This window comes from Bufo gargarizans, chromosome 1 (assembly GCF_014858855.1).
Source record: "Bufo gargarizans isolate SCDJY-AF-19 chromosome 1, ASM1485885v1, whole genome shotgun sequence".
Classification (NCBI taxonomy): Eukaryota; Metazoa; Chordata; class Amphibia; order Anura; family Bufonidae; genus Bufo; species Bufo gargarizans.
In genome coordinates, this window is record NC_058080.1 from 593,846,718 (window position 1) to 593,860,648 (window position 13,931).

A 13,931-nucleotide genomic window follows, 5' to 3' on the forward strand; every position below is an offset into this window, starting at 1 on the left:
TGTCATAGCAGAGAATCAGGCTTCACGTCACCCACCACTGCAACAGTCCATTGTCATAAATTTAGGCCCAGCACTAGTGTTGAGCGGCATGTCCCATATTCGAATTCGCGAAATTTTGTGAATATTCGAAAGAATATTCGTAAAATATTCGCGATTATTCAAATTCGTTATTATTTCGCATATGCGATAATTCGAATTTTCGCATCGCATAATACATATGCTATGCAAAATTCACATGTGCGCTAATGAAATCGCCTTACGAAGATTCGCAACTCAATTCAATCACTAATGTATGAATGCAATGCCCTTTGCCTCTGTTCTGGGACAAGTGTAGATATTCGCATGTGCGCTAATAAAATCGCCTTACGAAGATTCGCACCTCAATCACTTTCTAGGGAATGTGAGACTTTTGGGAATCAATCGAGATACAGTGGGGGGTGATGACAGTAGTTGACAGAGTACAGATCAATGTAATCTGTAAGGTGGAAAGTAAAATAAAAAATACGAATATTCGTAAATCGAATTTTACGAAGTTCTACGTATTCGCGAATATGGTGCTATACTATATGAATGCACAGGCCTTTGCCTCTCTGTTCTGGGGACAAGTGTAGATATTTGCATTTGCGTTAATAAAATCGCCTTACGAAGATTCGCAGCTCAATTCAATCACTAATGTATGAATGCAAAGCCCTTTGCCTCTGTTCTGGGACAAGTGTAGATATTCGCATGTGCGCTAATAAAATCGCCTTACGAAGATTCGCAACTCAATTCACTAATGTATGAATGCAAAGCCCTTTGCCTCTGTTCTGGGACGTGCCGATATTCGCATGTGCGCTAATAAAATCGCCTTACGAAGATTCGTGCCTCAATCACTTTCTAGGCAATGTGAGTAAGATCTGAGCTGTTGGACCTTTGGGAAACAATCAATTATATGTGTACTGTAATTTTGTTGGGGGGGGGGGGGAAACAAAAAACGAATATTCGTTTTTACGAATATATAGCACTATATTCGAAATATTCGCGAAATCGCGAAGTTGCGATATTCGAGAAAAAAATTTGCTTTTCGAATATTCGCGCTCAACACTACCCAGCACCCAGGCAGAGGAGAGAGGTCCCGTAACAGACAATCTGGCTTCATGTCAGCAGAGAATCAGTCTGCATGTCATAGCAGAGAATGAGGCTTCACGTCAGCCACCACTGCAACAGTCCATTGGCATATATTTAGGCCCAGCACCCAGGCAGAGGAGAGAGGTCCCGTAACAGACAATCTGGCTTCATGTCAGCAGAGAATCAGTCTTCATATCATAGCAGAGAATCAGGCTTCACGTCACCCACCACTGCAACAGTCCATTGTCATAAATTTAGGCCCAGCACCCAGGCAGAGGAGAGAGGTCCCGTAACAGAGGATCTGGCTTCATGTCAGCAGAGAATCAGTCTGCATGTCATAGCAGAGAATCAGGCTTCACGTCAGCCACCACTGCAACAGTCCATTGTCATAAATTTAGGCCCAGCACCCAGGCAGAGGAGAGAGGTCCCGTAACAGACAATCTGGCTTCATGTCAGCAGAGAATTAGTCTGCATGTCATAGCAGAGAATGAGGCTTCACGTCAGCCACCACTGCAACAGTCCATTGGCATATATTTAGGCCTAGCACACAGGCAGAGGAGAGAGGTCCCGTAACAGACAATCTGGCTTCATGTCAGCAGAGAATCAGTCTGCATGTCATAGCAGAGAATGAGGCTTCACGTCACCCACCACTGCAACAGTCCATTGGCATATATTTAGGCCTAGCACACAGGCAGAGCAGAGAGGTCCCGTAACAGACAATCTGGCTTCATGACAGCAGAGAATCAGTCTGCATGTCATAGCAGAGAATGAGGCTTCACGTCACCCACCACTGCAACAGTCCATTGTCATAAATTTAGGCCCAGCACCCAGGCAGAGGAGGGAGGTCCCGTAACAGAGAATCTGGCTTCATGTCAGCAGAGAATCAGTCTGCATGTCATAGCAGAGAATCAGGCTTCACGTCAGCCACCACTGCAACAGTCCATTGTCATAAATTTAGGCCCAGCACCCAGGCAGAGGAGAGAGGTCCCGTAACAGAGGATCTGGCTTCATGTCAGCAGAGAATCAGTCTGCATGTCATAGCAGAGAATCAGGCTTCACGTCAGCCACCACTGCAACAGTCCATTGTCATAAATTTAGGCCCAGCACCCAGGCAGAGGAGAGAGGTCCCGTAACAGACAATCTGGCTTCATGTCAGCAGAGAATTAGTCTGCATGTCATAGCAGAGAATGAGGCTTCACGTCAGCCACCACTGCAACAGTCCATTGGCATATATTTAGGCCTAGCACACAGGCAGAGGAGAGAGGTCCCGTAACAGACAATCTGGCTTCATGTCAGCAGAGAATCAGTCTGCATGTCATAGCAGAGAATGAGGCTTCACGTCACCCACCACTGCAACAGTCCATTGGCATATATTTAGGCCTAGCACACAGGCAGAGCAGAGAGGTCCCGTAACAGACAATCTGGCTTCATGACAGCAGAGAATCAGTCTGCATGTCATAGCAGAGAATCAGGCTTCACGTCAGCCACCACTGCAACAGTCCATTGTCATAAATTTAGGCCCAGCACCCAGGCAGAGGAGAGAGGTCCCGTAACAGAGGATCTGGCTTCATGTCAGCAGAGAATCAGTCTGCATGTCATAGCAGAGAATCAGGCTTCACGTCAGCCACCACTGCAACAGTCCATTGTCATAAATTTAGGCCCAGCACCCAGGCAGAGGAGAGAGGTCCCGTAACAGACAATCTGGCTTCATGTCAGCAGAGAATTAGTCTGCATGTCATAGCAGAGAATGAGGCTTCACGTCAGCCACCACTGCAACAGTCCATTGGCATATATTTAGGCCTAGCACACAGGCAGAGGAGAGAGGTCCCGTAACAGACAATCTGGCTTCATGTCAGCAGAGAATCAGTCTGCATGTCATAGCAGAGAATGAGGCTTCACGTCACCCACCACTGCAACAGTCCATTGGCATATATTTAGGCCTAGCACACAGGCAGAGCAGAGAGGTCCCGTAACAGACAATCTGGCTTCATGACAGCAGAGAATCAGTCTGCATGTCATAGCAGAGAATCAGGCTTCACGTCAGCCACCACTGCAACAGTCCATTGTCATAAATTTAGGCCCAGCACCCAGGCAGAGGAGAGAGGTCCCGTAACAGAGGATCTGGCTTCATGTCAGCAGAGAATCAGTCTGCATGTCATAGCAGAGAATCAGGCTTCACGTCAGCCACCACTGCAACAGTCCATTGTCATAAATTTAGGCCCAGCACCCAGGCAGAGGAGAGAGGTCCCGTAACAGACAATCTGGCTTCATGTCAGCAGAGAATTAGTCTGCATGTCATAGCAGAGAATGAGGCTTCACGTCAGCCACCACTGCAACAGTCCATTGGCATATATTTAGGCCTAGCACACAGGCAGAGGAGAGAGGTCCCGTAACAGACAATCTGGCTTCATGTCAGCAGAGAATCAGTCTGCATGTCATAGCAGAGAATGAGGCTTCACGTCACCCACCACTGCAACAGTCCATTGGCATATATTTAGGCCTAGCACACAGGCAGAGCAGAGAGGTCCCGTAACAGACAATCTGGCTTCATGACAGCAGAGAATCAGTCTGCATGTCATAGCAGAGAATGAGGCTTCACGTCACCCACCACTGCAACAGTCCATTGGCATATATTTAGGCCTAGCACACAGGCAGAGCAGAGAGGTCCCGTAACAGACAATCTGGCTTCATGTCAGCAGAGAATCAGTCTGCATGTCATAGCAGAGAATCAGGCTTCACGTCAGCCACCACTGCAACAGTCCATTGTCATAAATTTAGGCCCAGCACCCAGGCAGAGGAGAGAGGTCCCGTAACAGACAATCTGGCTTCATGTCAGCAGAGAATTAGTCTGCATGTCATAGCAGAGAATCAGGCTTCATGTCAGCCACCACTGCAACAGTCCATTGGCATATATTTAGGCCTAGCACACAGGCAGAGGAGAGGTTCATTCAACTTTGGGTAGCCTCGCAATATAATGGTAAAATGAAAATAAAAATAGGATTGAATGAGGAAGTGCCCTGGAGTCCAATAATATATGGTTATGGGGAGGTAGTTAATGTCTAATCTGGACAAGGGACGGACAGGTCCTGTGGGATCCATGCCTGGTTCATTTTTATGAACGTCAGCTTGTCCACATTGGCTGTAGACAGGCGGCTGCGTTTGTCTGTAATGACGCCCCCTGCCGTGCTGAATACACGTTCAGACAAAACGCTGGCTGCCGGGCAGGCCAGCACCTCCAAGGCATAAAAGGCTAGCTCTGGCCACGTGGACAATTTAGAGACCCAGAAGTTGAATGGGGCCGAACCATCAGTCAGTACGTGGAGGGGTGTGCACACGTACTGTTCCACCATGTTAGTGAAATGTTGCCTCCTGCTAACACGTTGCGTATCAGGTGGTGGTGCAGTTAGCTGTGGCGTGTTGACAAAAGTTTTCCACATCTCTGCCATGCTAACCCTGCCCTCAGAGGAGCTGGCCGTGACACAGCTGCCTTGGCGACCTCTTGCTCCTCCTCTGCCTTGGCCTTGGGCTTCCACTTGTTCCCCTGTGACATTTGGGAATGCTCTCAGTAGCGCGTCTACCAACGTGCGCTTGTACTCGCGCATCTTCCTATCACGCTCCAGTGCAGGAAGTAAGGTGGGCACATTGTCTTTGTAGCGTGGATCCAGCAGGGTGGCAACCCAGTAGTCCGCACAGGTTAAAATGTGGGCAACTCTGCTGTCGTTGCGCAGGCACTGCAGCATGTAGTCGCTCATGTGTGCCAGGCTGCCCAGGGTTAAGGACAAGCTGTCCTCTGTGGGAGGCGTATCGTCATCGTCCTGCCTTTCCCCCCAGCCACGCACCAGTGATGGACCCGAGCTGCGTTGGGTGCCACCCCGCTGTGACCATGCTTCATCCTCATCCTCCTCCACCTCCTCCTCATCCTCGTCCTCCTCGTCCTCCAGTAGTGGGCCCTGGCTGGCCACATTTGTACCTGGCCTCTGCTGTTGCCAAAAACCTCCCTCTGAGTCACTTCGAAGAGACTGGCCTGAAAGTGCTAAAAATGACCCCTCTTCCTCCTCCTCCTCCTCCTCCTGGGCCACCTCCTCTTCCATCATCGCCCTAAGTGTTTTCTCAAGGAGACATAGAAGTGGTATTGTAACGCTGATAACGGTGTCATCGCCACTGGCCATGTTGGTGGAGTACTCGAAACAGCGCAACAGGGCACACAGGTCTCGCATGGAGGCCCAGTCATTGGTGGTGAAGTGGTGCTGTTCTGTAGTGCGACTGACCCGTGCGTGCTGCAGCTGAAACTCCACTATGGCCTGCTGCTGCTCGCACAGTCTGTCCAGCATGTGCAAGGTGGAGTTCCACCTGGTGGGCACGTCGCATATGAGGCGGTGAGCGGGAAGGCCGAAGTTACGCTGTAGCGCAGACAGGCGAGCAGCAGCAGGATGTGAACGCCGGAAGCGCGAACAGACGGCCCGCACTTTATGCAGCAGCTCTGACATGTCGGGGTAGTTGTGAATGAACTTCTGCACCACCAAATTCAGCACATGCGCCAAGCAAGGGATGTGCGTCAAATTGGCTAGTCCCAGAGCTGCAACGAGATTTCGCCCATTATCACACACCACCAGGCCGGGCTTGAGGCTCACCGGCAGCAACCACTCGTCGGTCTGTTGTTCAATACCCCGCCACAACTCCTGTGCGGTGTGGGGCCTGTCCCCCAAACATATGAGTTTCAGAATGGCCTGCTGACGTTTACCCCGGGCTGTGCTGAAGTTGGTGGTGAAGGTGTGTGGCTGACTGGATGAGCAGGTGGAAGAAGAGGAGGAGGAAGCCGAGAAGGAGGAGGTGGCAACAGGAGGCAAAGAATGTTGCCCTGCGATCCTTGGCGGCGGAAGGACGTGCGCCAAACAGCTCTCCGCCTGGGGCCCAGCTGCCACTACATTTACCCAGTGTGCAGTTAGGGAGATATAGCGTCCCTGGCCGTGCTTACTGGTCCACGTATCTGTGGTTAGGTGGACCTTGCCACAGATGGCGTTGCGCAGTGCACACTTGATTTTATCGGATACTTGGTTGTGCAGGGAAGGCACGGCTCTCTTGGAGAAGTAGTGCCGGCTGGGAACAACATACTGTGGGACAGCAAGCGACATGAGCTGTTTGAAGCTGTCTGTGTCCACCAGCCTAAATGACAGCATTTCATAGGCCAGTAGTTTAGAAATGCTGGCATTCAGGGCCAGGGATCGAGGGTGGCTAGGTGGGAATTTACGCTTTCTATCAAATGTTTGTGAGATGGAGAGCTGAACGCTGGCGTGTGACATGGTTGAGACGCTTGGTGACGGAGGTGGTGGTGGTGGTGTTGGTGGTACATCCCCTGTTTGCTGGGCGGCAGGTGCCAACGTTCCTCCAGAGGCGGAGGAAGAGGCCGAGGCGGCAGCAGCAGAATAGGCCGAGGCGGCAGCAGCAGAAGAGGTAGCAGGGGGAGCCTGAGTGACTTCCTTGGTTTTAAGGTGTTTACTCCACTGCAGTTCATGCTTTGCATGCAGGTGCCTGGTCATGCAGGTTGTGCTCAGGTTCAGAACGTTAATGCCTCGCTTCAGGCTCTGATGGCACAGCGTGCAAACCACTCGGGTCTTGTCGTCAGCACATTGTTTGAAGAAGTGCCATGCCAGGGAACTCCTTGAAGCTGCCTTTGGGGTGCTCGGTCCCAGATGGCGGCGGTCAGTAGCAGGCGGAGTCTCTTGGCGGCGGGTGTTCTGCTTTTGCCCACTGCTCCCTCTTTTGCTACGCTGTTGGCTCGGTCTCACCACTGCCTCTTCCTCCGAACTGTGAAAGTCAGTGGCACGACCTTCATTCCATGTGGGGTCTAGGACCTCATCGTCCCCTGCATCGTCTTCCACCCAGTCTTGATCCCTGACCTCCTGTTCAGTCTGCACACTGCAGAAAGACGCAGCAGTTGGCACCTGTGTTTCGTCATCATCAGAGACATGCTGAGGTGGTATTCCCATGTCCTCATCATCAGGAAACATAAGTGGTTGTGCGTCAGTGCATTCTATGTCTTTCACCGCTGGGGAAGGGCTAGGTGGATGCCCTTGGGAAACCCTGCCAGCGGAGTCTTCAAACAGCATAAGAGACTGCTGCATAACTTGAGGCTGAGACAGTTTCCCTGGTATGCATGGGGGTGATGTGACAGACTGATGGGGTTGGTTTTCAGGCGCCATCTGTGCGCTTTCTGCAGAAGACTGGGTGGGAGATAATGTGAACGTGCTGGATCCACTGTCGGCCACCCAATTGACTAATGCCTGTACCTGCTCAGGCCTTACCATCCTTAGAACGGCATTGGGCCCCACCATATATCGCTGTAAATTCTGGCGGCTACTGGGACCTGAGGTAGTTGGTACACTAGGACGTGTGGATGTGGCAGAACGGCCACGTCCTCTCCCAGCACCAGAGGGTCCACTAACACCACCACGACCATGTCCACGTCCGCGTCCCTTACTAGATGTTTTTCTCATTGTTATGGTTCACCACAACAACAAATATATTATTTGGCCCAATGTATTGTATTCAAATTCAGCGGGATATAAATTTGAGGCCTAGTATTTAGGCGCTGGGTGACCGGTATGGATTTAGTGACAGAATTAGACTTGGAAATGCACAGAAGCGTGTGTGTGTGAAGTTATTCTGAATGACCCAATGTGCACCTTGAATATTATATACCCTTTTAGGGATAGATTTCAAATAGCTCTGATATAGCAGAAACCACTAAATTATGAAATTGCTAAATTGGGAATTGTATTTCAACCCAGAACAAGAAATGTGCTTGAACGGACACTAAATAACTCGCCCAGCTACAGCACTAACGACAGATTTAGCTGGATATGAATTTGAGGCCTAGTATTTAGGCGCTGGGTGACAGGTATGGGTTTAGTGACAGAATTAGACTTGGAAATACACAGTAGCGGGTGTGTGTGAAGTTATTCTGAATGACCCAATGTGCACCTTGAATATTATATACCCTTTTAGGGATAGATTTCAAATAGCTCTGATATAGCAGAAACCACTAAATTATGAAATTGCTAAATTGGGAATTGTATTTCAACCCAGAACAAGAAATGTGCTTGAACGGACACTAAATAACTCGCCCAGCTACAGCACTAACGACAGATTTAGCTGGATATGAATTTGAGGCCTAGTATTTAGGCGCTGGGTGACAGGTATGGGTTTAGTGACAGAATTAAACTTGGAAATACACAGTAGCGGGTGTGTGTGAAGTTATTCTGAATGACCCAATGTGCACCTTGAATATTATATACCCTTTTAGGGATAGATTTCAAATAGCTCTGATATAGCAGAAACCACTAAATTATGAAATTGCTAAATTGGGAATTGTATTTCAACCCAGAACAAGAAATGTGCTTGAACGGACACTAAATAACTCGCCCAGCTACAGCACTAAGGACAGATTTAGCTGGATATAAATTTGAGGCCTAGTATTTAGGCGCTGGGTGACCGGTATGGATTTAGTGACAGAATTAGACTTGGAAATACACAGTAGCGGGTGTGTGTGAAGTTATTCTGAATGACCCAATGTGCACCTTGAATATTATATACCCTTTTAGGGATAGATTTCAAATAGCTCTGATATAGCAGAAACCACTAAATTATGAAATTGCTAAATTGGGAATTGTATTTCAACCCAGAACAAGAAATGTGCTTGAACGGACACTAAATAACTCGCCCAGCTACAGCACTAACGACAGATTTAGCTGGATATGAATTTGAGGCCTAGTATTTAGGCGCTGGGTGACAGGTATGGGTTTAGTGACAGAATTAGACTTGGAAATACACAGTAGCGGGTGTGTGTGAAGTTATTCTGAATGACCCAATGTGCACCTTGAATATTATATACCCTTTTAGGGATAGATTTCAAATAGCTCTGATATAGCAGAAACCACTAAATTATGAAATTGCTAAATTGGGAATTGTATTTCAACCCAGAACAAGAAATGTGCTTGAACGGACACTAAATAACTCGCCCAGCTACAGCACTAAGGACAGATTTAGCTGGATATAAATTTGAGGCCTAGTATTTAGGCGCTGGGTGACAGGTATGGGTTTAGTGACAGAATTAGACTTGGAAATGCACAGTAGCGGGTGTGTGAAGTTATTCTGAATGTCCCTATGTGCACCTTCAATATGATCTACCCTTTTAGGGATAGATTTCAAATAGCTCTGATATAGCAGAAACCACTAAATTATGAAATTGCTAAATTGGGAATTGTATTTCAACCCAGAACAAGAAATGTGCTTGAACGGACACTAAATAACTCGCCCAGCTACAGCACTAACGACAGATTTAGCTGGATATGAATTTGAGGCCTAGTATTTAGGCGCTGGGTGACAGGTATGGGTTTAGTGACAGAATTAGACTTGGAAATACACAGTAGCGGGTGTGTGTGAAGTTATTCTGAATGACCCAATGTGCACCTTGAATATTATATACCCTTTTAGGGATAGATTTCAAATAGCTCTGATATAGCAGAAACCACTAAATTATGAAATTGCTAAATTGGGAATTGTATTTCAACCCAGAACAAGAAATGTGCTTGAACGGACACTAAATAACTCGCCCAGCTACAGCACTAACGACAGATTTAGCTGGATATGAATTTGAGGCCTAGTATTTAGGCGCTGGGTGACAGGTATGGGTTTAGTGACAGAATTAGACTTGGAAATACACAGTAGCGGGTGTGTGTGAAGTTATTCTGAATGACCCAATGTGCACCTTGAATATTATATACCCTTTTAGGGATAGATTTCAAATAGCTCTGATATAGCAGAAACCACTAAATTATGAAATTGCTAAATTGGGAATTGTATTTCAACCCAGAACAAGAAATGTGCTTGAACGGACACTAAATAACTCGCCCAGCTACAGCACTAAGGACAGATTTAGCTGGATATAAATTTGAGGCCTAGTATTTAGGCGCTGGGTGACCGGTATGGATTTAGTGACAGAATTAGACTTGGAAATACACAGTAGCGGGTGTGTGTGAAGTTATTCTGAATGACCCAATGTGCACCTTGAATATTATATACCCTTTTAGGGATAGATTTCAAATAGCTCTGAAATAGCAGAAACCACTAAATTATGAAATTGCTAAATTGGGAATTGTATTTCAACCCAGAACAAGAAATGTGCTTGAACGGACACTAAATAACTCGCCCAGCTACAGCACTAAGGACAGATTTAGCAGGATATAAATTTGAGGCCTAGTATTTAGGCGCTGGGTGACAGGTATGGGTTTAGTGACAGAATTAGACTTGGAAATACACAGTAGCGGGTGTGTGTGAAGTTATTCTGAATGACCCAATGTGCACCTTGAATATTATATACCCTTTTAGGGATAGATTTCAAATAGCTCTGATATAGCAGAAACCACTAAATTATGAAATTGCTAAATTGGGAATTGTATTTCAACCCAGAACAAGAAATGTGCTTGAACGGACACTAAATAACTCGCCCAGCTACAGCACTAAGGACAGATTTAGCTGGATATAAATTTGAGGCCTAGTATTTAGGCGCTGGGTGACAGGTATGGGTTTAGTGACAGAATTAGACTTGGAAATGCACAGTAGCGGGTGTGTGAAGTTATTCTGAATGACCCTATGTGCACCTTGAATATTATATACCCTTTTAGGGATAGATTTCAAATAGCTCTGATACAGCAGAAACCACTAAATTTTAAATTGCTAAATTGGGAATTGTATTTCAACCCAGAACAAAAAATGTGCTTTGACGGACACTAAATAACTTTCCCAGCCACAACAGGACAGCGGTAACGAGAGATTTAGCGGGATATAAATTTGAGGCCTAGTATTTAGGCGCTGGGTGACCGGTATGGATTTAGTGACAGAATTAGACTGGGATATGGCCAAAAAATAACCACACTATTGCTGGTTAAATGCACTTGGTGATGGGCGCAGCTTGCCCCTGATGTAGTATATGGCCAAAAAATGAACAGACTATTGCTGGTTAAATGCACTTGGTGACGGGCGCAGCTTGCCCCTGATTTAGTATATGGCCAAAAAATGAACAGACTATTGCTGGTTAAATGCACTTGGTGTGATAGCTTGACCAACCACACTACTGAGGGTTAAATGCACTTGGTGACGGGCGCAGCTTGCCCCTGATGTAGTATATGGCCAAAAAATAAACAGACTATTGCTGGTTAAATGCACTTGGTGTGACAGCTTCACCCTGATGTAGGCTTTAGCCAAAAAACAACCACACCATTGAGGGTTAAATGCACTTGGTGACAGGCGCAGCTTGCCCCTGATTTTGTATATGGCCAAAAAATGAACAGACTATTGCTGGTTAAATGCACTTGGTGTGACAGCTTCACCCTGATGTAGGCTTTAGCCAAAAAACAACCACACCATTGAGGGTTAAATGCACTTGGTCGCAGCTTGTGCTGGCGCACCACAAGACACAAAATGGCCGCCGATCACCCCAGAAAAATGTGACTGACAAACGGTCTGGGCAGCCTAAAAACAGTGAGCAATTGAGGATCAGCAGCTCAATGATCCACAGCTGCAGATCGATCAGTTAATCAAGTCCTTTGGAGGAGTTAATCTGCCTAATCTCGCCCTCCTGTCGCAGCCGCAACCTCTCCCTACGCTAATCAGAGCAGAGTGACGGGCGGCGCTATGTGACTCCAGCTTAAATAGAGGCTGGGTCACATGGTGCTCTGGCCAATCACAGCCATGCCAATAGTAGGCATGGCTGTGATGGCCTCTTGGGGCAAGTAGTATGACGCTTGTTGATTGGCTGCTTTGCAGCCTTTCAAAAAGCGCCAAGAAAGCGTCACAAAAGCGCGAAGAAAGCGACGAACACCGAACCCGAACCCGGACTTTTACGAAAATGTCCGGGTTCGGGTCCGTGTTACGGACACCCCAAAATTCGGTACGAACCCGAACTATACAGTTCGAGTTCGCTCATCCCTAGTCCCTAGCCAAATCTACTTTCTTTGACATTTTCAACATCAAAGGGCCCAACACTCCTTACTCTCTAAAGACCTGTGCAGGTACTGTAGAAAAAGCGGTGAGGAGAGCTAGTGGTTACCTAATTGAATCCATAGATGGTAAAACGTGTCTTTCCTTACCAACTATTTCTGAATGTAACCAAATCCCCGATAATAGACACGAGATCCCTATACCAGAGGTAGCCATACATCACCCCCATTTACAGCATATAGCCCAACTCTTACCAAAACTCGATCCTAACGCTCAGATAGTCCTACTCCTAGGGAGAGCTATCTTACAAGTTCATAAAACTAGAGAGCAGATTAATGGCCCACATCATGCTCCTTATGCCCAAAGGCATGACCTAGGATGGGTCATAGTAGGAGATGTCTGCTTAGGAACCATACACAAACCAACTTCCATTATTAGCATGCTTACAAGCACATTAGATAATGGACGTCCCTCTATCTTCCAACCATGTAAAAACAAGGAAAGGAATTGCCACATAGTACTCAACTACCTTGTTCTTTCATAGACTCTGTAGACCACGACATAGCTTGTGACAGTGACAAAGACCATCTAGGTTGCTCAGTGTTCCAAAGGACCAAGGAGGACAATCAGGTAGCAATGTCCCACGAAGACAGATTGTTTTTAGAAACCATGCAAAAGGAAATCACTAATGATGAAACAAATAGTTGGGTCGCACCCCTTCCCTTCAAGCCTCAAAAGCAACGTTTGCCTAACAACAGAGAGCAAGTCTACAGACGTTTTGTCTCTCTAAGGCGTAGTTTCCACAAGAAACCAGAAATGAAAGACCACTTCTTTACTTTCATGAGGAAAATATTTGAGAATGGTCATGCTGAGGTAGATCCCACCCTTAAAAACTCAGAAGAATGTTGGTATTTACCCATATTCGGTGTTTACCACCCAAAGAAACTGGGCCAAATTAGAGTAGTGTTTGACTCTAGTGCAAAATATGAAGGCGTCTCCTTAAATGACGTCCTGCTCTCAGGTCCAGATCTTAACAACAAGCTCCTAGGAGTACTGCTTCGTTTTCGCAAAGACTCTGTTGCCTTCATGGCGGACATTCAGCAGATGTTTCATTGCTATCTCGTTAAAGAGGAACACAGAAACTTTTTAAGATTTCTTTGGTTTGTTGACAATGACCCCACAAATGATATCGCGGAGTACCGCATGCGGGTACATATCTTTGGTAACAGCCCCTCCCCTGCAGTTGCAGCTTATGGTCTCAGACACTCTGCTCAGGAAGGCGAACTAGAATATGGGTCAGACGTCAGACAATTCGTAGAAAGAGACTTTTATGTAGATGACTGTCTAAAATCACTACCCATTGTTGAGGGTGCAATAAGTCTCCTTAAGAGAGCTCAAGAAATGCTTGCATGCTTAAACCTAAGACTCCACAAAATAGCCTCCAATAGTAAGTAGCTGATAGAAGCATTTCCCTCTCAAGACCACTCAAATGACCTACAGAGCTTAGACTTAGGGACTGACTCCTTTCCAATACAATGTAGCCTTGGTCTCCTCTGGGATCTAAAATAAGATACGTTTACCTTCCAAGTCAGCCAGGAAGAGAAGCCCTTTACCCGTAGAGGTGTCCTGTCTGCCATAAACAGTCTTTATGATCCCTTAGGATTCACTGCCCCTGTTGCAATCCAGGGCAAATCACTGCTTAGAGACTTAACTCAGGAAACATTGGATTGGGATCACCCACTATCACCTGAAAAAAGAAACCTATGGATAGAGTGAAGAAACTCCCTAAAGACTTTATCTAGCCTGCATGTTCCACCTTCTTACGC